Raw genomic sequence first — 21,072 nt, forward strand, 5'->3', positions numbered from 1 at the left:
GCATACACAGCCTCTGGATCAGACTCTATAGGATGTTCCAGCCATTTGTTTATGCTCAGACTGATTTTAATCACCAACAAAGTCTACTGCTCCTGTCATTCCAGAAAGACATTTCGGTTCTGCCCTTGTACAGTTTGATGTCCTTAGTATTGATTAGAGGCTTGTGCGGGCGTTGGTGTTCAGGGGCCTGTTGCCGGGAGAGGCCGGCTGCCTGCTGAAATTCCGCATATCACAGGATGCTTCCCAAACCCAAGCTGCCACCACTGGCAACTATGACTGCTTTGACACTGCAAAGTGCCTCCTGCAAGCTGACATCAGGAATCTGGGCTCCTGATTTTTCTTTTACAGGGAAAAGGACCGGCCTTTGTGTTCAGGGGCCTGTGGCATGGAGTGGCCAGGTTCCTGCTGAAATTCCGAACGGTGCAGGATATCTCCCAGACCCAAGCTGCAAGAACTGCCAGCTTGGGCTGGTTTGACAGTGCAAAATGCCTCCTGCAAACTGTCATTGCAAACTCACCAGCCCAGGTTTCTGATGTCAGTTTGCAGGAGGCACTTGGCAGTTTCAAACCAGCCTGAGCTGCAGGTGGTGACAGCTTTGGTCTGGGAGTCATCCTGCAATATGCGGAATTTCAGCAGGCAGCCGGCCTCTCTTGGGCCACAGGCTCTTTAACACCAAGACCGGCCCTTTTCCCTGGGAAACAAACCTCACCAGCCCAGGTTCCTGGTGTGAGATGCCTGTTAACAAGGCCATAGAGCAAACATTTAATTTATAATCTCAGATGGGACAATTATTCAAAAATACTTTGAATATTATGTGATTAAAGGTCAAGCTCATATATTAAAATAATCCCTATGGGTTTTATCTCAAGCAGACCACAAGGAATGATTCTTATAAGTTTACAAACAAGCAGTTGAGGTGACTCATGTATCAATTCAAAGTTTACTCACAAATTTAGCGTGAAAAATTTATAAGTGGATTTTCTATCCTATCAAGCAATCATATCATATAATATAATGTTTAATTTTTTCCAAACTTCTAGTATGTATCCAATGTGAGACTATATAAACTGATGTAAAGTTGGAATATTTTAACAAAGTTCTAGTATAATATGCCCAGTGATATGGAACTATAACTTCCATAAAATAGTACATACCAGAAATTAGCCTTCTATAGACAATATTTTTGCCTCCACATACACAAAATTACTTATTTCATTTTCAAAATTGAGATTATTTCTCAGCCTGTATCCAGCTTCAAATAAAAGGCTGTAGATCTATCTACTAAAAAGAGACAAAACAAACAAGAGAAAACAAACTTCTCCTTGTCCCTCCATCAGAATTCATAATGTACTCCAGGACTTAAACTGTGAGACAGGGTCAAAGGGTTTGATAACAATGAGCAGACAGGAAAACAAACAAACAAACAAATAACTGAGTAAATATAATGAAATAATTAAAACATTTTGTGCCAAAATTGCCAATTATATCAGAGAATACTAATGAAATGAGCTGAAGTGTAAAGAAGAACCATAGAAAAATCATACAGAGCAGATGGAGTGTATAAGCAAATACTTGATTTCTGAGAATACTTGTAAAGAATGTGATGGTGGGGCTCTGCAATATGTCACTGTGGTTATTGAAGGCTGCAGAGGCTTATATGAAACACTAGACATTTTTGGAAAAAAAGATTGACAAAATACCATTACCAGCAAAGTACTGGAAAAATGCTACATTACCTGGAGCTTTTACCCGTCACAGGGGAATTCAGAGAGTCTCAGGAACAGAACTGCACCATTCAATGACAAAGAATTTCAAAATTAATGACCAAGCATGGTGTGCAGAGCAGGGATGCTGCAGTCCCATTGCAAGGTTTCTAGTCTAAGACCCAGCACTCCTGCACAGCCTGCAGAAACAAACAGATCCCCACCACCCAGCTGCGAGCCCAGGCAACATTGCCCTCGCTTCCAACACTCTGACCCATGTGCCAGCAATCTCTAGAGCTGCTTGGATGGCTTTCACTCCTGCAAAGTGACCAACTCACCATCTCCTTCCATGGCTTCAAAGACTCAATAGACTGCTTGGGTTTTTCCTCCCCAAACACTAAACATCTTCTTTGACCAGGATACAATCACCTTTGTTGAAAATGCCGCATCAGCCAATCTTCTGGAACAACACGCACCAGGAAGCTGTGAGGAAAGGAGTGTGTGTAAGCAATCCACTGTCTGTTTTGTGAAAAGAATGAGGTCATGCAATGTCCCAGGGAGGCTCCAAATGCATAAGTTAGTATCAGCACTGTTTATGCTACTGTGCTGAAATTTTCAATTATTTTTTATAAATTTTAGGAGTATAAATGATTTCAAAATATTTAAGGGGTTTTTTTGTTTTTTGGGTTTTTTTTCCCAATTCCTTTTGAAACAGCCCCAGGGTGGATCAATGTTCCTTGCTGACAGCCAGAAGGATTTTCCATTCAGGAAAGTCATAATTAATTGAAAAATAAACCAAACCCCTTAAGTACAGGAAACTGTTTGTGGAAGAGATATGCAAACCTCTTATTTCACAGGCTAAGAGTAAGAATTTTACTTTCCAAACTTAGTTTTATCCAAATTAGAGAGTTTGAATTGCAGTAGTCCCTGACCAGTTGTCCTCTGTGGTCACAGGAAGCTACTTCTCCACCCATCACCTGCAGTTTGCACTTAACTTCAGCCCCCCAGCTCTCTACACCATTTGAAACTTTTGTCTAGCCAGTCTCTGTTGTATACCAGGGCAAGAATTATCTCCCTTTTCCTCGAATAGGGTCTATCCACTCAAGTCACCTGAAAAATAAGAAAACTGTGAGTGACAGTGGTTAAAATAAATGCTGTACTTCTCAATATAAAATGGCTCTGAAAAATGATGTTTATTATAAATACAATATCAATGCAATATTCAAGGACAAGAGCTCAAGCTAAACAGAAAAAGTAGTAAACTTTTAGCATTATTTCTACTTTTTGGACTTTCATTGTGGTTTAGTTATCAATTAAAATATGTAAACTCATGTAGTGAGCATGTTGCAATTTTTATTAAAATTTTTATCATTAAAATTGGTTTAAGGCCTGTTTTGGAACTAGGACATCTGCACAGTTTATGAATAATTTAACAATCAATTTGAAAAAATAAACTTTCTGTTTAATCCATGCAATATTTTTATTTACACAGCTATTTTTAATCCACTACAAAGGTTATGTAAAGCAGAAAACAGAGCAGGGAAGTAACATATTCCATAAGGCTTCTGACCCTCACATCAAAATGCCAAATAACAGCGCAATTATAACAAAAATATGTGATCTGTTAACAAGTTTTATGTAATTTATTGCCTAGAGGATATCCCAGCAGTCATTGTTAATGGTGGATAATTTATGATCTTACTGAATTACAGAAGTTGGAGCTTTGGTTAATAAGTGTCAGTAATTGAGGAGAAAAATTGTAATCATCTTGCTTTTGTCAAGTAAACTGAAGTATATTTTTAGATGAACCCTGTGATCTAAGGACAAGGTGGAGAGAACATTGACACTACAACCAAATCACTGCATGAAAATGAAGCACAGGAAAATGAAAACTCCCCAAAACCAGAATATGAAGCATGGTGGATTCAAATTTTGCTATGGCTACTGGTGGCAGTAGCAAAAGTTAATTAATTCATCTGAGTGAATCTATTTTAGACCTATTTTATACTGTATCATTAGTTAATTACACTTTTCATTTGTTTAAAGGTGATTTACCTTGTCTATCTCCAGATGACCAGCCAGCCACGAACACCCTTCTCATGAAGCGCATGTCTGGAGAAAATAAAAGGGAAAATCTCATGAGATGAGAAAAAGACAGGGACATCAGTCAATAATTGTCACCATGGGCAAACTAGACTAAATTCAGAGAAAGTTACTTTAGTTTATTGTCTGCTAAAGCAGATTTAAAAGGTAAGAAACTTCAAAAGCTAAAACATCTTTCCCAACCCTTGTTTATTGTCAAGTAAACCTGATACAAGCTGTAACAAAAAAATACAAGAACTTGGGGTGAAGTGGCATCACCCTAATTCCAAAAAAACTTGTAAAATTGTAAAGCTGGGTCCCAAGGCCTTTATCAGCCTGTGTTACTTCACTAAAGCTGATGCCAAAGTAGCTGAAGCACATATAAACCTGTCACATCTCCCACTCTAATGATTAAATTAAAAACATCGGATTTTTGTCTTGTTCCTTTCTAGTGGACCTTTTTGCATCTCAGGGACATGTGTCATCATGGTCAATCTGGCTCAGGGAACACAGGACAATCACAGCTTTTCAAGGTAATCTGTAGTTCCCTGAGTAAGTGGAACTGATCGTGAATTGCAGAATAAAATTTACTAATCCATTTTCACCATGAATTTAATCTTTAGCATTTGTAAACCCCAACAAAGCCAAATGCAAATCAGGCTTCTTAAAATTTTCCCTGGCACCTTCACATCTTGTGTCCAGACATGTGTTTAATATCTCAGTCAAGGGCTTCTACACTGACTTAACTGAGGGGGTGTCAATAAAATTTTAATATCGGATATCCTATCCTTACTTTATTCCCTCCTTGTCTAAAGCTCCATTTTGCTTTCATAAACCAAAATGATCATCTTAAGACCATGGTAGATACTCTTATTATGTGCTTATTCTTAGAAGTTTTGTTAATTTATGTGTTTGCTCCTAGAAAATTTATCTTATATATGTATTATTTGTTGAGAAGTAGTTGAAGCTTGCAGGATTTTGGAGACTCATATTTATCCCTAGTACCAGAATAGTCCAGGAATTAGTCTTACTGATTCACCAGAGAAAATCTAAAAGTGCTGAAAGAATATAAGAACAAATCTTCATTCTGTCTACTGAATACAGAACTGTCTTAATGCTTCTTATTCAGCTTTTTATCTCCCACAAACATGAGGGACAAGCAGGGAGAATTCAGAACCTGTGGATTGTCTGAATTCTTTCTTCTTTAGTAGAAAATTTGCTTAGTGCAGAAGAATTGAATGCAAGTGTCTTAGAAGTCAGTCAATAGTCAATTTTAGTCAGAGCTAGAGCATATTACAAATTAAATTGTCAGAGAATTTATTACATTTTGTGTGGCATTTTTACTTCCCCTTAATTAGAACAGCTTGATTTCCTCAAGGGGAGTTGGTGCTCCTATAGTTTGGGATATTCTTAAGCATGCACTGTTTTTTCCCTCCCCTTACTGAGAGTACATTGTTTTGGGTTTGCATGGCAAATTTTGATCTTTGAATCCACTCCTGCAGAGTGGCTAAGGGGTGAATTCTGTGAGAAGACACCAGAAACTGCCCCCATACCCAACAAAGCCAGTTTTAGTGGCTCCAATAGGGACACACTGCTGGACACAGCTGAGCCAACCTGTGATTTTTGTAGTGTCTCTATAATAACATATTTGAGAACAGGGAAAAACCCAAACAATGCATAGCAGAAGTTGAAAGAGGGTAGTGAAAATATATGACAGAAGCATCTCCACAGACATTCACATCAGTGAAGGAGGAAGGGGAGGAAGTGCTCCAGGCACTGGAGCAGAGATTCTCTTGCAGATTGTGGAGAAGATCAGGTTGTCCCCCCGCAGTCCACAGAGGATTCCACACTGGACCAGATGAGCACATTCCGAAGACAGTTGCAGCCATGTATCTTAATCTTTCATGGGGCACAACAGGATTTCTGGTAGGAAGGATCCTTGGAGGATCCATGCTTTAGGAGACAATTCCTGAAGGACTGAAACCTGTGGAAAGAACCCATGTCAAAGCAGTTTTTGAAGAACTGCAGCCTCTTGGAAAGGTTCTGGAGAAAGTCATGAAGGACTCTTCCCCGTGGCTGGGACCTCATTCCCCTGCAGCAGGGGAAGAGTACAAAGAGGATGGAGCAGCAGAGACCGAGACTTTTGAACTTACACCAGCCTCTGTCCTCCTGTGCCACTCAGAAGGAGAAATTAGAAGAGTTGAGGGCAAAGCTGAGCCTGGGAAGAAGAGAGTGGTAGGGGAGTTTTTAGATTTGTTCCTATCCTCCATAATTTTCCTATTTTATTAATTAACCATAAATTAAATTAATTTCCCCAAACTGAGTTTATTTTTGTGGTACTGGTAATAGATGAGTCCATGAGCTTTTTGTTTTATTTCCTTCTCTTTTCCTGTTGAATAGGGGGAGTAATGGAGTGACTTATTGGCATCTGGCATTGAGACAAGGTCAATCTACAAAAGGATGTTCTTGTTCATCCAATTCAGTCTCTGAAAACTCAAAATGTTTTAACAGATATCTTTTTAATCTACCTTTAATGTAACAAAGATTGTGCAATGACTATTTCACAAGCAAACTCTTGCTCTAATTGTCCTTTCTCTCAGAGAGTTCTTGTAATAACCAAGGTAAATTTATCCTTCTAACTCAGCCCATTACTCCTTGTTTTATGACTAATATTCAGTGTGACTTGCTGTTCGTTTCTCTCCTATTAATGCCCTTTAGCTATTTATGTAGAGTTTTCATGTTTCTCCCTAGGTGTCACCTCTTTAAGCTAAATAAATGTAATTCCTTTAATCTTCACTTATAAATTATGTTTTATGTAGAAATAAAAGAAGACAACAATGTGAAATTTGTGCCTTTTTCCAAATACTAACAAAGTTAAAATAATTTACTCCAGTTCTCCAGTTGACTTAAACAAAAAATCTGTCTTTCCCCAGAGTATAGGGAAAAACCATAGAAAAATTTTATAACAGGTTAATTCTGTGTCGTCTTGAGTTGTGATGGTTTTAGGGGTAAATGAAGCAGTTTAAAACAGTAGCTGTAAAACATGACCTCCAGGCTTTACATTTCATTCTCAATTATACCTTTCAACATATGTTAAGAGTGTTTTATTTCAGATAACTTGGTTTTCTAGGGTTTGAACCAACAGACAAATAATACTGCTTTATTACATTTTATTGTTTCGACCTGTAGAAGAGGAAAAACATGCAGAAGAACAACTATTTCTTAAATTTATTTTTTTTTATTATAGAAATAAAAGGTCATATATTTCTGTGATACCAAAGTATTTTCATGTTCCAAATATAGCCCATTCTCTTGTAAACATTGATTTTTTAATGCACTTTCCCATTTGTAACAGTAAATATCAAGGTTTGGACAAAACAATATGTATATATTTGGTAGTACTCAGGCCTCTAGGAACAGTTTTCTCAAGGTGCTGAGTTTTGCAGTTTTGACTTCAGAAGACCTTTGTGGCATGAGTGCACTTAGCAGGCTCCTGAAGTTCATCTCTCCTCTGATTTTCATCCCAAAAGGATCCTGTTTACATCCTAGGAGGCTGCTCTAGCATGTGAGCGGACATTCAGTGCTACTGAAGGTTGAGAACTTTATTCCAAGGTGCACTCTGTGGTTCACCCAGAGAGTCCAGACTGCAGTTCAGGTTCACCTGAGACCAAGTCAGGCAGTTTAGTCTGGTTTAGTCTTTTAATCTTATGACTCTGGGTTTAGGTAGTGATGCAGAACCCACGCTGTGCTCTGACCTTGGCACTCTCCTTCTGAAAGGAGAAGTTATGATCTCCTTCAGTCTTGTACAATCCTTCAGCTTATCCCCATTCTTTTCTCTCCATCCATCAAAGCCCACAAAGTCAGGGCTGGGGTGGGTGTACCTTCCATGCTATTTCATAGGTTAGCTTAAGGCGGGCTTGCTAATGAAAAGTGTGTCATTTTTACTTTTAAAAAAATCACTGTGAAAAGCATTGGAAATGGTCTCAATTCCTTACACACTGGCAGCAAAACCGGGGAGAGGAAAGAAGGGACTGTGTCAATTTCTTCAAATGTAGAATTTTCTGTGGTATTCTAAGACAAGCCACCTAAGGAAGAAACCTGCCTGTATGTTTATCAGTCTGCACAGTTTTAAACTTTGAGTTCTCGAAGACTGGTACCAGAGTTAAAAATATATTTCTTGGCAGTACATTCTTTTATTCCTCACCCTGTATCAGCTCATGAGAAAAACAGGTTTCTCTATCTGCTTCAATACAATTAATGTATTCTCAATTCTCATTCTCTCAAATTCTCTTTTAAATATGTTTAAAGAGATGTGGAGCTCCTGTTAATTAAAACAATAAACCAGAGTAGGTTATATGGGATGATATAACTGGCTCTGGTCTTGAGCCACTTAGTATAACACTTTCAGATATGGTGTCATCAGCTGTGTAGCTTGAAATTTGATTCTGTTTTTAAAATCAGGTTAATTTATTTGGAAATAAATTGACATTTGCAGATTTCAGTTCTCAGTTTAAATCTGTTTGGCCAGGGTTAGGATGATTTTGCAGAGGCTTTTGCAAGTCACATCATATAATAAGTCTACAACATTATTACATAGTTATAAAAGTGCTCAGAATATAGCTTTTTTTTTTTTCTTAAGTGGTTTTATACCACACTTTGCACTATCTTATATTCTTTAGGTGACCAAGAAAAAACAGCGGATTAAAAAGAGTAAGAATTATAGAAATGTTGTCTTACAGTAGGGGGGAATACATGTTTATAGATAATACTGTATTTAAAGAAAATTACAGTAAAAAAGTAATCATTAGGACGTTTTAGTGTGACCTATACATACTATAGAACTTGTCATATAGAAATACTACTGAAATTTCCCAAGATTCTAAAAATAAAGATTTTCAAAGGATTTGCCTTTGAAGAATTGCATTTAGAAAACCTGAAAAGTTTAGGAAAGCAGGTGGTGGAACATACACTTGTTTTAGAAAATTCAATAAAGAAACATAACATTGTATTTGTTCTTTTTTTTTTGTTCCTTTCTGTCAGAAAAGACATCAGTGCATATAGCTCCTTGTACCTATTTCTTTATCAACTGAAATAGCTTATGGTAGTAGGAGTAGATTTTTATATTACTTTTTAATAAACCCTTTAATACAACAATATTTGTTGGTGCTGCTGAGCAGAAAGAAACACAAGAGGCAGAGGCTCTGGCTTTCTTAGGCTGTAGCACAGCAATGAACTCTCAGATGTGTTCATCACTGCCTTGTAAAGTGTGAGGTAAAAACCCTCTCTTGGAGGACTCCATCTGTCTGGGGACTTTCGTCAGCAGCCATGAAAGAGTTCTCCAGTGTTGATGTCAGATTTTTCCTTTGGGTGTTGCCCTCCATTGCCCCAGATGGGTGATAGCTGATGCCCCTGCTATCACCCATAAACATCAGAATTGTTTATGACATGAATTTTCCCCCTGACTCTGGCTGCAATACTGCTTTTTAGACTCATCATCTCCCAGATGTTCCTGACACTTACCTGCCTGTTTGCACTCTACCTTTCTCTTCCTTCCAGGAGATCATTTAATTCCCTTTTGGGCAGAATGTTAATTCTGCTTCTGCAAGTTGAGATAGCACATGCAGCTTTTTCTGTCTCTAAAAAAGAGACATTCCAATAATAGGCAAATGCAGGAAGTTTATCTTGATGTGTGTAGGCAATGAACTAGCCTGGCAAGGGTGCCAGCCAGCAATCCCTTTCCAAACAATTATGCAGATTCCTGAGGATTCAGAACCCTTTTAGGCAGAAAGCACATATCACACATACAGGACACTGATGATGAAAAAGGCCTTAATATGTGAGAAACGTCCTTGGGCAAATGAACAGCTGGTAAGCACTAAGGAGAGATGGGAGGCACTATAGAATGGAGCAAACATATACTAATCCTTGCCTGCAAGGAGGGAAAGTGTTATTCTGCCAAAAAAAAAAAAAAAAATTATGGTAAATTATATGTAGAAATCAAGAAAAGAACCCAGGAAATATGGAAGAAGTGGAGTGGAGTTTTCTTTTGCCTTTTTTGGATTTTTGTTTCAGTAATCTGGTGGTGAAAATAATATTAATGTTACTAATGCTTTCAAACAACCCTAAAATTGTTGGACTCTATGCTGAGTAATCTGCAAGCAGTGTAAAAAAGTGTATAAAACCAATCTGGAAATAGAGATAGACAACACAGAAAGGCATAAAACCCTAAAAGAAATACAGTTAAATCAGATTGGAGGAAGGTATCAGGGCACAAATTGGATCTTTTTGCATTGTGGTATAGCTTCTAAAACCCTAAACCAACTCTGGCCTGTGCAGATCATGCCAAGCAGAAAAAAAAAAAACAAAAAACAAAAAACCAAATTAATAGTCTGTTTCTATTTATCCTTAGTACAAACACAAATGGGATATTAAGTACAATTCCAGAGACCTGGGCACTTGAAGATATCAATAGTGTTCAGAGGGGTGCTGAAAAGCACACAAAAAGTTGAAGGGATTTAAAAAATAATAAAATCTTCAAGAACAAATAATTTAGTGACATCTTGAACACTCTCTTCTGGAAATCATGTGTTCCATCATGTATTTTAAACACTTGTGAGATAAATGAGGCTTCATTCTTTTACATCATTTTATGAAATTTCTACGTTATTTTTCATATATTGGCAAAAACCAATGCAAATATCTTTTTGACTCTGTGATAGATTCAGTTTCTCTAAAATATAACCACTCTGACCTGAAATAATTTCACAGGTCTTCTTTCATCTGTAAATATCTCGGAGGTTATTTTTACAATAGGGAGGATGATATTTCTGCACCTCCTAGGAATAATTAAGACTCGTATTCAATTACAAGGTCTTGCAAAGTGAGGAAAAAAGCCTTAAAATTCTCTTTTCCAGGCTGAACAACCCCAATTCTCTCAGCCTTTCCTCACAGCAGAGCTACTCCATCCCTCTGATCCCCTTGGTGCCTGCTCTGGCCTGGCTCCAGCTGTGCTGGGAGCCCAGAGCTGGATGCAGCCCTGCAGGTGGGGTCTCAGCAGAGGTGGGCAGAGGGGCAGAATCCCCTCCCTGCCCTGCTGCCCATGGGGCTTTGGATGCAGCCTAGGATGTGATTTGCTTTCTCTGCCTGCTCACATGTCTTAGAATGCTTTCACTTTTTAAGTAGAATATACCAAAAATAAGGAATGCTGTACAAGGATGACAGTGACAGATTCCTGCATTCCCTCCTTTCAGCTGTGTTATTCAGCTAGATGAATGCAAATTAACAACTTCTTTCTTACAGCGAGGACAATGTGTCTATCCACAATCTTTTCATAAGCAATAAAAACATAATTAATTCAGCATGAACACACTTCCTTAAGGCTTCCTGAATGGCTTTGGAAGTTCTTCTTATTTCTGCCAAAGCCTTGTTTACCTCAGGGCCTGTTTATACTTGTGCTCTTTTCCTTCCTCTGCAAATAACTGGGTTTTGGCTGACAGGAACTGAAGGGAGGCAAGTCCCAGGGAAAACTGACTCTTTCATTTACTCATGCTGCCAGCCTTATGTTCTTCACTTGCTGAAAAACAGAAAAAACACTTATTTGAACACAGTGACAACTTGTTTTTTATTTGAGGCAATTGCTCACTGCAGTGAGGAAGGTAGAACATTTTACATCCTGTTAACTGTTGCCAGCTCTGTGTAAAAATTGAAAAGGAGAAATAGATTCCCATTCCACTTTTGCACCCCTTTTCTGAAGAAAAGCTAACAGAGTCTGAAATTAGGAGGCCCCATTAGGTTTTGGGTTTCACAGCAGTGGACTGATGGGATCTAAAAACTGCTTTTCTTAAATACTGCTAATTATGAAAAGATTAGGGGTGATAGAATAACATTGTGTGAAACCCTAAGGTTCATCCCAAGGTGTTTGATAAACCATGAAATAATATGTTCTTGTTATTATATATTATTATATTCCTGGTGTTGAAAAAATGAATATAGAATTTAAGAAGTTGTGTCTACAGCAATTGGAGGATGATTGAAAGACTGTGATTTCACAGTCACTTTCAGCAATCCTAAGTGTGGAATGTCACCAAGGGGCATATTTCTGTACCCCATATGTTATGTCTCTATTTCTATTGCTTTACTTTTCTTCTTTGTGCTAGCACTAGTGCTTATTGGTGCCACTTGGGTAGTTGGCTAATTTTTAGCTGAAAAAGGAACAAACAAACAGAAAACAACCAGCCAAAACAAGAACCAAAACCCCCATCAAATCATCACTAGAAGTACCAGAGCTACCACAGATGGAGAGCAGAACCTTGCAGTTCAGTGCAAGGAAAGGCTGGAATCACCACTTTGGCTTTAATCTGAGTGTGATGGAAAATTATAATGCTGCATAGAAGTGAGGTGAAACGTCTATTTCAACTTCTTAAGAATGTCATTTTTATGCAGTGTTTATACTTTTTTTTAATGTCTATTTAGATCAGTCAATTTACTATTACAGCAGTTAGAAGTGAACCTACTTTATTTATCGCATAGATTTGACCATGACTTATACTGCTGTTCCTTAATGTGTCTCTTAGCAATTACAAAAATTTATGACACAGAAAAAAATCATCAATATACATGTCTTATTGTTTTGGTGAAATATTATATCTTAGTACTAGAAATAATTTGAAAGCAATACTTTTATTGGATATGAAAAAAAAGTCGGGAAAAAAATTAGAGTAGCAGTAATATAAGAATATGGGAACATAAAGTAAAACAATCAAGATGCAGCAGCCCAAAGCTATTTCCTGGTGACAGAGTTACCAAAGCTATGTATGTACAGTTAGCTTACCACAACTCAGGCAAAACATTCAATTTGAATAGCCATAAAAGTATTTTAATGAATTCTACCTAAGAGCTGAACAGGCCTAACAGCAACTATTTAGTTATTCATGGCAGCTCAGCAGATAGGTCATAAATTCTCACTAGCTTTTAAAAGCTGGATGTTTAAAATCATATGCATTTGTGAAAGTGAAATGTTGCAATGGTAAGAGTCTGCAAAAGTTCCTACCTTCAGTTGCTTGAAGGAAAGTTCTAAAAAATTCCTCTCAAATTAGCTATTACTTCATTATTTATGAACAGATGCAGACAGTGAGAAATTTTTCCACATTCAAGGGAAACTGCAAGCAATTTCCTTCTCTCAGAATACTAAAAATATTTTAAAAGAAATACTTTTCCCCTCAAGCTTCCCTTTCTTTCTGTAGGGAGAGGGAGGGACAGGATATAATAGTTCCATGAATTTTAAACACTTGGACATCACCTAACATGCAATAAACCCAGAATTGAAATCCACATATATAATCTCTGAAGCATTTTTCCTTTGATGCATTACCTCAGCTGTGTAAATGACCCTGCCAAAAGAGAATGTGATACAAGATTGCCCACAATAGGCTGTTCATTATAGTTTTATGTTGACTGAGAGGAAAACTTTTATTTTGAGAGGAAAACAAAGAAAAAAAATTAAAGTGATAACCATTCATGTATCTTGAAAACACCTGCTATTACTACACATCTCTTGAGAATTACCATGTAGTGGAGCAAAACAGGTGAAAAAAAAAAAGATGGTGAAAAACTCATTATCAAAAAAAAAAAAAAGACAAAACAACAATCCCATCTTTATTATGAACAAAACAACATAGAGGTGTTCCTACTTATATGAATGTGTGAAATACACAAGGTGTGACAAATGTAGGTACGTAATCATAAACCAGATTTTAAAATATAACCGTTGTAAATGAAAGTTACGTTAAATCATATTGGGATATTAAAACATAAATTAAACAAAAATTTTTAAGTTGTATCAAAAATTAATTTCCAACTATAAAATTAATTGTGAAAATAGGATACAAAATATTTTTTTTTCAACCAGAACTCAAGTTATATTGCCCAGAGCATATTTAGGACATTATGTAAGAGACTGAAGTTGTAAGCACTGAAGACCAAGGAAGTCTTACTCAGGCTTTTTAAAATATATTTCTGGGGGGATGAAACCTGAAATATGTATTTTGAAAACATATACACACATAGCATAAAAGTCAGATATCTAGGATCGTAATAAGAAATGTATATTTGTTCAGGCATCTGATTTGATGATGAACTCATAATGAAGTGTCTTTGTCCAAAGCTTTATTTTAACTAGGCAAAACTGATATTCAGTCTTAAACTGTTCAACTAAATTCTGCTGAGGAATGATTTGTTGAGCATATAACTGGTAACTTACGAAAATAAGTTGAATCACTCATGGGATGCTTTTGCAGAGTTTCTGAAAGAAGTGTTTTGTGATGCCAAAGTTTGTAGTAAAGTATGACAACATCTTGCTGTAGAGACAATGGCAGCAGAATATGCAAAATATTCGGCTTTGTTCTGGTCAGTCAGAAAAGTACCATCTTGGCCAATCTATATATTTATGAAAATAGTGTAGGGAAGGAGGTTTCCTTTCCATGAGCACCAAAACCAAACATAAGCAATAAAATGGAGACAGTCACTTGGACCAGAACAAAAAGGGTTTCTAAGTGAGATCTAATGTCATTGCTAGCTCTGCTCTGAAATGTTTAATGTAAAGCCAAAAGCCAAACACTTTACACATTCAATTCAGCTATTCAGTTAAGCACACAATAAAAAAAGCAAGAAAGTGTTCTGTGCTGAGAGCTAAGAATCAGCTTCTTTTCCACTAAATGTTTGCTGCCCTATAAAATCATAGAGTGGTCTGGGTTGGATGGGCACGATACCATCCAGAATCCTTTTGCCAGTTTAATGAGAATAAATAATTTATGATGCTTGATCATCCTCTATAGATAATGAACTCAAAAGCAGCTCCAAAATTTTTTTGTCCTACCTTTAATTGTAAACTTTTATCAAGGCATTCAAATCCAAAGGCATATGCAGACTCCTGTATTCCTTTCCTTATTTGTCAAAATTTTGAGAAAAAAAAAGCCTCGAAAGCTTTAAGATTTTTTTCCCCTTCCACCAATATATAAGAGAAAATACAACTGTGATAATTTTTTGGCTTGTAAGAACACTTTATTCAGAGAAAATGAGGTAAAACATCTCCCATTTTTCCTGTGCCTAAAAATCCCCCCAAAAACAAACAAAACAAAACAAAACAAAACAAAACAAAACAAAACAAAAAAAAAAAAAAAAAAAAAAAAACAAAAAAAACGAAAAAAAAAACCAAACACAACCCAAACCACTGACAAACCCCAAAAAAGCTAATTCACAGATATCTACATGTAATAATCCATGTTATCCCAGGGTTCACAAAAAGAAAAGAAGTCATGTCATAATAATTGTGGAATCAATCAACATAATTTCTGACAGACAAAACTCAGTGTCACCAGGATTTTCACAGAATTTGTTTGTGGGTTTGTTTTTTTTTTTTCTTTTAATTAATTATATTATCTAGTTAATTAGCATTTTTTGCAGTTCAGCAACTATTAACATTTTATTTGATTTTTCCTTTTATTATTTACAAATTTATGTTGTCCACACTTGTGGTTATGTACCAGGACAGGCTAATATCTGCTCTCCTATAAGAATGCCATATTTAGATTGTCACTGTGTGATGCTGAAGTCCTAACACTGTATTCATATAGTTTTTACAACAAAAAAAGAAAAAAAACCCACAAAAATCAAAACCAAAACCAAAAACACATTATAACAGCCGTTCAGAGTTTTAATGTTAACTTAGTACTGTTGAAACTGCTAACATTTCTTTGTATTAGACATGACAATCAGGATGGAAAACTTCAAATTACTAGTCAGGCTTTTAACATCCAGTTTGCTTGTGATTAAATAACACTTCTAGGATAACAAATTGTTCCAAATAACTCAAACGTCTTCCCTAAAAGCATTTCAGATTAATGAAATGAAGACGGTTTCACAGATAAACATCTAGAGAAAAATCACTTTTATTTGTCCCCACAGACACACCACGCCACCAGAGGGAAGGATCTTGAAAAAACTTACCTTGTAGCACCTTACAGGTATGAAAGGTTCACACTGTGAGTTGCATCTATTCCTTTCAGACTGATTTGCACTGCTCTGAGCAGCTTTAACTACACTGTAGTATCTTCTCTGGTTTGTATCAGAAAAATGATCCTAGTTGACACTGACAGCAATTATCTGCTCACATACAATTAATAGCAATTACTCTCTCCTGTTTGTAGGACTATGGTGGAAGACAGTCGATCAGCTCCATCCTTTCTTTCAGAACATAGTAATGTCCCTGTCCACAGCAGGAGACTGGAACTAGATGATCTTTAAGGTCCCTTCCAGCCCAAACCATTCCATGATTTCATGATCTCCTGAAAAACTTCTTCATGGTCTTTGGAGAAAACTGCATCATCTGATTCCTGCTTCACTTCGCACTTGAAAAGCACTTCAAAACACTACAAAATTATTTGAAGTCCTCTAATTTCCACACATTTATGAAACAGGGTACAGTCTTCTGCTCTAGATACATATAATTATTATGATTAATTATTTACTTAGGGCACAAAATGGCAACTATGGGTTAACCCCAGTTCACAGGTTTTCCTTTGCTCATTGCCTTCTCAGTGGCTTGAAGGAGAAAAACAGAGAAGCAAAAGGAGAAAGCTACATGTGTCCCCTGAGGTCTGGAAGCAAACAGACGGGGCAGGAACCCTGTGCTCTAGGGTCTGGATGCCCCATCCTATTCCTGAGAGGTGTGTTCAGTCTGCCTTCAGCCTGTGCAAGGAAAAAAGCTGCAAAGACAAGTTTACTTTGCTCTCTGTGGTAGCAGGCCAACAGTGACTTCCAGGTTACTCCAGGAGAGGGATAGAGGTGGCTTCTGAGGCTGAAGGGTTCTAGTTCTGTTGACTGGCTGGAGAAGGAGTACAGTTTCTGGGTGCTAGTGGCTTATGGCTGGGTGTTGAAGCTCTCAATGGCTTCAAATACTTTAGCACAGGACTGTTTGTAATTGCTGTGAAAAGCTGTCAAGGTGGTAGATTGGGTGGATGTAACAGAACTTGAAATATCGTTTGAAGGAAAAGAGAAGGATTTCTTAGACACAAAGCGAGCCCTTTGTCACTGGAAACTATGCAGCCAGCTCTTCCTGCTGCTTCCCCAGCCCTTGTGTGAGCTGCCCCCACTAAGCAGCAATCACTTACAGTCTCTTTTCCCATTTATCTTCTGCTATCCAGTGAAGCAGTAAATAACACCTTCCCTTGCCAACATATTGCTTGCAGCATTTCTTCCAAACTTCACACGGCAACACTTGCCCACTATATTCTCTCCAGCAGCCTGTTCAAGTTTAGGTTTATGAGGTTTTTGGAGGGTCAGTGGAGGGAGCAGTGAAGCTACTAATATTTAGGAGAAGTCAAAAAGAGCATAGAAGACAAAGTAGTCCTTGTGTCCTGAAAGAATATTATTCATCTCTTGTGCTAAGAACACCCATAGCTGACCATGGGTACAACAGTCCCAGTGTAAAGACTTTTTCTTTTCTGATACAGGCATAAGGAAGAAGCAAAATAAAGCTCAGGAACTTTAGGACCATCTGTTTCAGTCTACCAATCTACTTCTCTTGCACCAAACAATTTACTAATGGACATGTAGTTTGGATAATTAAAGCTCATGGAATCAGTCTCCCCACCACATTGCACATTTTCTTTACCTTAAATTCAGTATAATTTGTCTGCTTGCAACCCACACAGCCACACAGCCTTTTTTTTTTTTTTTTTTTTTTTTTCTTTCTGGGGGACAAAGTGCAGGAAAAATTGAAGTCAAAGAAACAAAACTGAGATTGTCCTTTAACTAATTCAGTGTGAGTATTTTATCACTATATATGATGTACAGGGCTTACAGAGCTACCGTCATTTATAACCTTGGATACTGATTCTCTGTCTGCTATCATTTTGTTAAACCAACTAATGTGTTTTTTAACTTTCTCCTGGGGTTGTAAAAATGTAAGCTCAGTTGACTTTTTATTTCACTATTGATCAGGTTAACAGTATCAGATGAATCTTCCTGTCCACAACACTGAGCAGCCTTATAGTTTTGTCCAAGACAAATGTTAAATGTAATTTGAAGGTCACTGGAAGTGATGAAGTAGTTGCTGGGAAACACTTTATATCACTTTACTTTTAAGCAGTCTGCTTCCAGATGAAACTGAGAGAGATGTAAGAAATTGATTGCAGAGATGAAGAACAGAATATTTAATGTTAGCAGCAGCTCTGTTAACAGTCTGCGTATGAAACTTGTGCTACACTGTTCCCTCACCAAATTTAAGCAATTAGATATATAGGGAGTAAACATCTGAAAACCACAGTCTTCACAATTTACTGGATTAGGCATCAAACTGACAGATTTTGTCAACTTCACGGCACAAGGTTTCATCTATGACCTCTTCCATTATCTATGTAGAGTGTGCATTACCCATATATCTGAAGAATTTTTTTCTTTCATCTTTTCCAGTCTATCTTTTCATATGAATTCTTCTTTAACCATGCAGGCTTCTTTTTCCCCTTTGAGACATTTCCAGCATGAGTTTTTTTTCCTGATGACATTACATTTTATGTCATTGACACCTATTGTCATGGTCTCCTTTTATTCCAGGTATTCTGTTGATGAAATACCCTCTCACAATGGAGGACTAATTATTCAGTACTTGACCTGTAGTTTAGAAGCAATGAGTGCTCATCTGAGTTTTTATTTGGATTCTGGTTCGTTTATTTTCTTTTGAGAATACTACCTTAGGGCAGTAGGAAAAACCTTATTTAAGTCAGCTACATATTCAGTTTTAGCCTGATAAATGCTCCCTCTTGGAGAAAATAAGATTGCTTTGGCACTATCTGAACTTCAACAAATCTACACTCTTTGCCTTTTTAATTTTATTCTTTTTCGACATGAATAGATTCATAAATCTTTCTTTCCTAATTCCTAAGATAGGTACTGTGACCTGTAATTCTTTTGCATTTTTCCCACTCACTTCTTAGTAGCTGATACAGAATTTCATATTTTTCCCCTGTTTCATGTCTACTGTCTTCTATGATCTCTTGAAGAAAACCACTGAAATTTTATAAATCTCTTTGGATAGATTTTTTTTGAAAAACATATAAAGATAAGTTTATATTCAATTCATTTGTCCAAATATTCTTCACCCTAGTTTTTTCAAATTCTTCCTGACATACTTATCCTTGTGATAAAACTCACTTTGTGAAGTATCTGGTCAAAACTACCATTTTCTTTCTTTCTTTTATAATAAAAAAATCAAAGAAAATGTTGAGTTTAGTCTGTTGTACATAATCTCCTTTTTGTTCTCCTTTGCTATTGAATAAGAGACTTTTGCTTCCTTTTGATTTCATTTTCTATTGTGTTTAAAAAACTTCTCTTTGTATCTTATTTTATAGCTAGCCTTTTGATTATTTTCATGCTCGTTCTTCTGTCACTTCATCATACACACCCTTTGGCAACAGCATTTTTGTCAGTTAGCAATTTTTCCGTTTTTTTCCCCTTTAACATGGACACATGTCTGATCAGATTGGTAGTTTATTGAATTAACTGTCTTTCTTTAGAATTACACTAGTCTGATTGCTGTCCTTTTAATACTCTCACTTTGAGGATCTGCCAGTTCTCCTGTAGTACAACTTAATAGGTATAAATAGTACTCTCATGTATATAAAATGCATTTATACATTGCTTACCCACCCCTTTCAAATTAGGTCCTGTATTAGTGAAAGTTGCTGTCCTTACTCTGCTGATGTGGTGTGTCCTTTGCCCTGGAATAACAAATATAGCTGTACAATTTTTTCCATGAAAATTATTTTCATCTCTTTTGTTTTAGAAACTAAAGACATAAGTGAGGTATTATTTTGCATTTTATTTTGAGTATCAGAAAGTACTACACAAGAGATTGTATATGTGGAGGACATGGATGTGCCCTGAATGCCATGGAGAACTACCTGGAGCCAACTCCTGGCAGGAGCTGTGGCCTCTAGAGAGGAGTCCATGCTGGAGCAGGGTTTGTGAGGGACCTCAGCGTGGAAAACCCGCACTGGAGCAGATTCTACCTGGGAGACTGGACTCCTTGGAAAGGACCCACACTGGAGAAGTGAAGAACTCACAGAAGATCATGAAGGACTGCATGCCAAACTAATTTTCCCATGCTGAATCTGTTTTGTCCATCATAATGACTGTCATAATGGGTGAACCATCAGCCTCTCCCTACCACAGCCCACAAGGTGGATTCATCATATCTCCTCTCCCTCTCCTGCTGAGGAGGTGGGTGCCACAGCATTTTGGTCTGCACCTGACAGCCAGAAAGGGTTGACCCATCACAACAGAACAACACTACGGGGATGTTTGGTTTGGGAGTTGGCTTTTTCGCTTGGAACTTCATGTCTTGCCAGAGGTGTTGCTTCATTGAATGTCCTGTATAAAAAGAAAATTAAATTTTAACAGAAATGTAAGGTTTTCATGTTTCAATCACTTACAGAGTTGCAGATTAATCTTGCAGTATTTGTGGGTCCCTGCCAAATCTTCTATGATGGAGCTGAAGGTCTAATAAGACTTTATACTCCTCTTTATAATCCTTTTTTTGACTTGCACTAGTAGATGACTGCCATCATGACAGTATCTTACTAGGAAGATAAATGTCTGGCCAGAGTAATTACTAAAGCACCTTATAACGAAGACGAAATAAAACCTGGCCAAATGCAGCATTAGTATTGACAATATATCTTTAAATCTTTGACTTGGTTCCAGTTAGGCTTCATGATTCCTGAACTGGAGGTCATATAGGATTCACTCACTCAGAAGGGGAACTTCAAACATCTCATTCTTCCTTTTCTGATGTTAGAATAACCACAATTCATCTGGTTGTTCTGGTCATTGTTTTTCATTTGGTCTCAGCACACCACAACAATTCTTAATCTTGAAGGACAAGGGACATAGTTGAGACTATTGAACAGTCCTCTTGTTTATGAGGTAGCTGTCATCTTCTTTCCTTCCTCTAGGACTGCCGTTTTCTTCCCATGAGGCTACTAGTACCCTCTCGATATGGTTGGGTTTCTTTTCATTCTAAATATCCCCATTCGATAAAATCCCAACTATCCTTGACACTGGAGCCCCCACAACATCAAGTGATGTCCTGTATTCCTGAACTGTTGCACCCCAAAATACATTTCATACTGTGTTTCCATTACCCATGTATGCTCTGGTATGAGTTTTTGGTTTGAGGGTGGTTCTTTTTGTTCTTTAATTTATTTTTAGATGTTGTTGTGGTCAGGATTTG

At 37.2% G+C, this 21,072-nt stretch overlaps 1 long non-coding RNA gene across 1 annotated transcript; it reads left to right on the forward strand.

Moving 5' to 3' along the window:
- Positions 1-1,772: 1,772 nt before the first annotated feature.
- On the forward strand, positions 1,773-4,318 carry LOC135295615 (uncharacterized). The gene is made up of 3 exons (XR_010357742.1): positions 1,773-2,279; positions 3,750-3,953; positions 4,238-4,318. It is a non-coding gene; the product is annotated as an uncharacterized LOC135295615 (long non-coding RNA).
- The last annotated feature ends 16,754 nt before the right edge of the window (positions 4,319-21,072 follow it).

Source organism: Passer domesticus, chromosome 2, assembly GCF_036417665.1.
Source record: "Passer domesticus isolate bPasDom1 chromosome 2, bPasDom1.hap1, whole genome shotgun sequence".
Classification (NCBI taxonomy): domain Eukaryota; kingdom Metazoa; phylum Chordata; class Aves; order Passeriformes; family Passeridae; genus Passer; species Passer domesticus.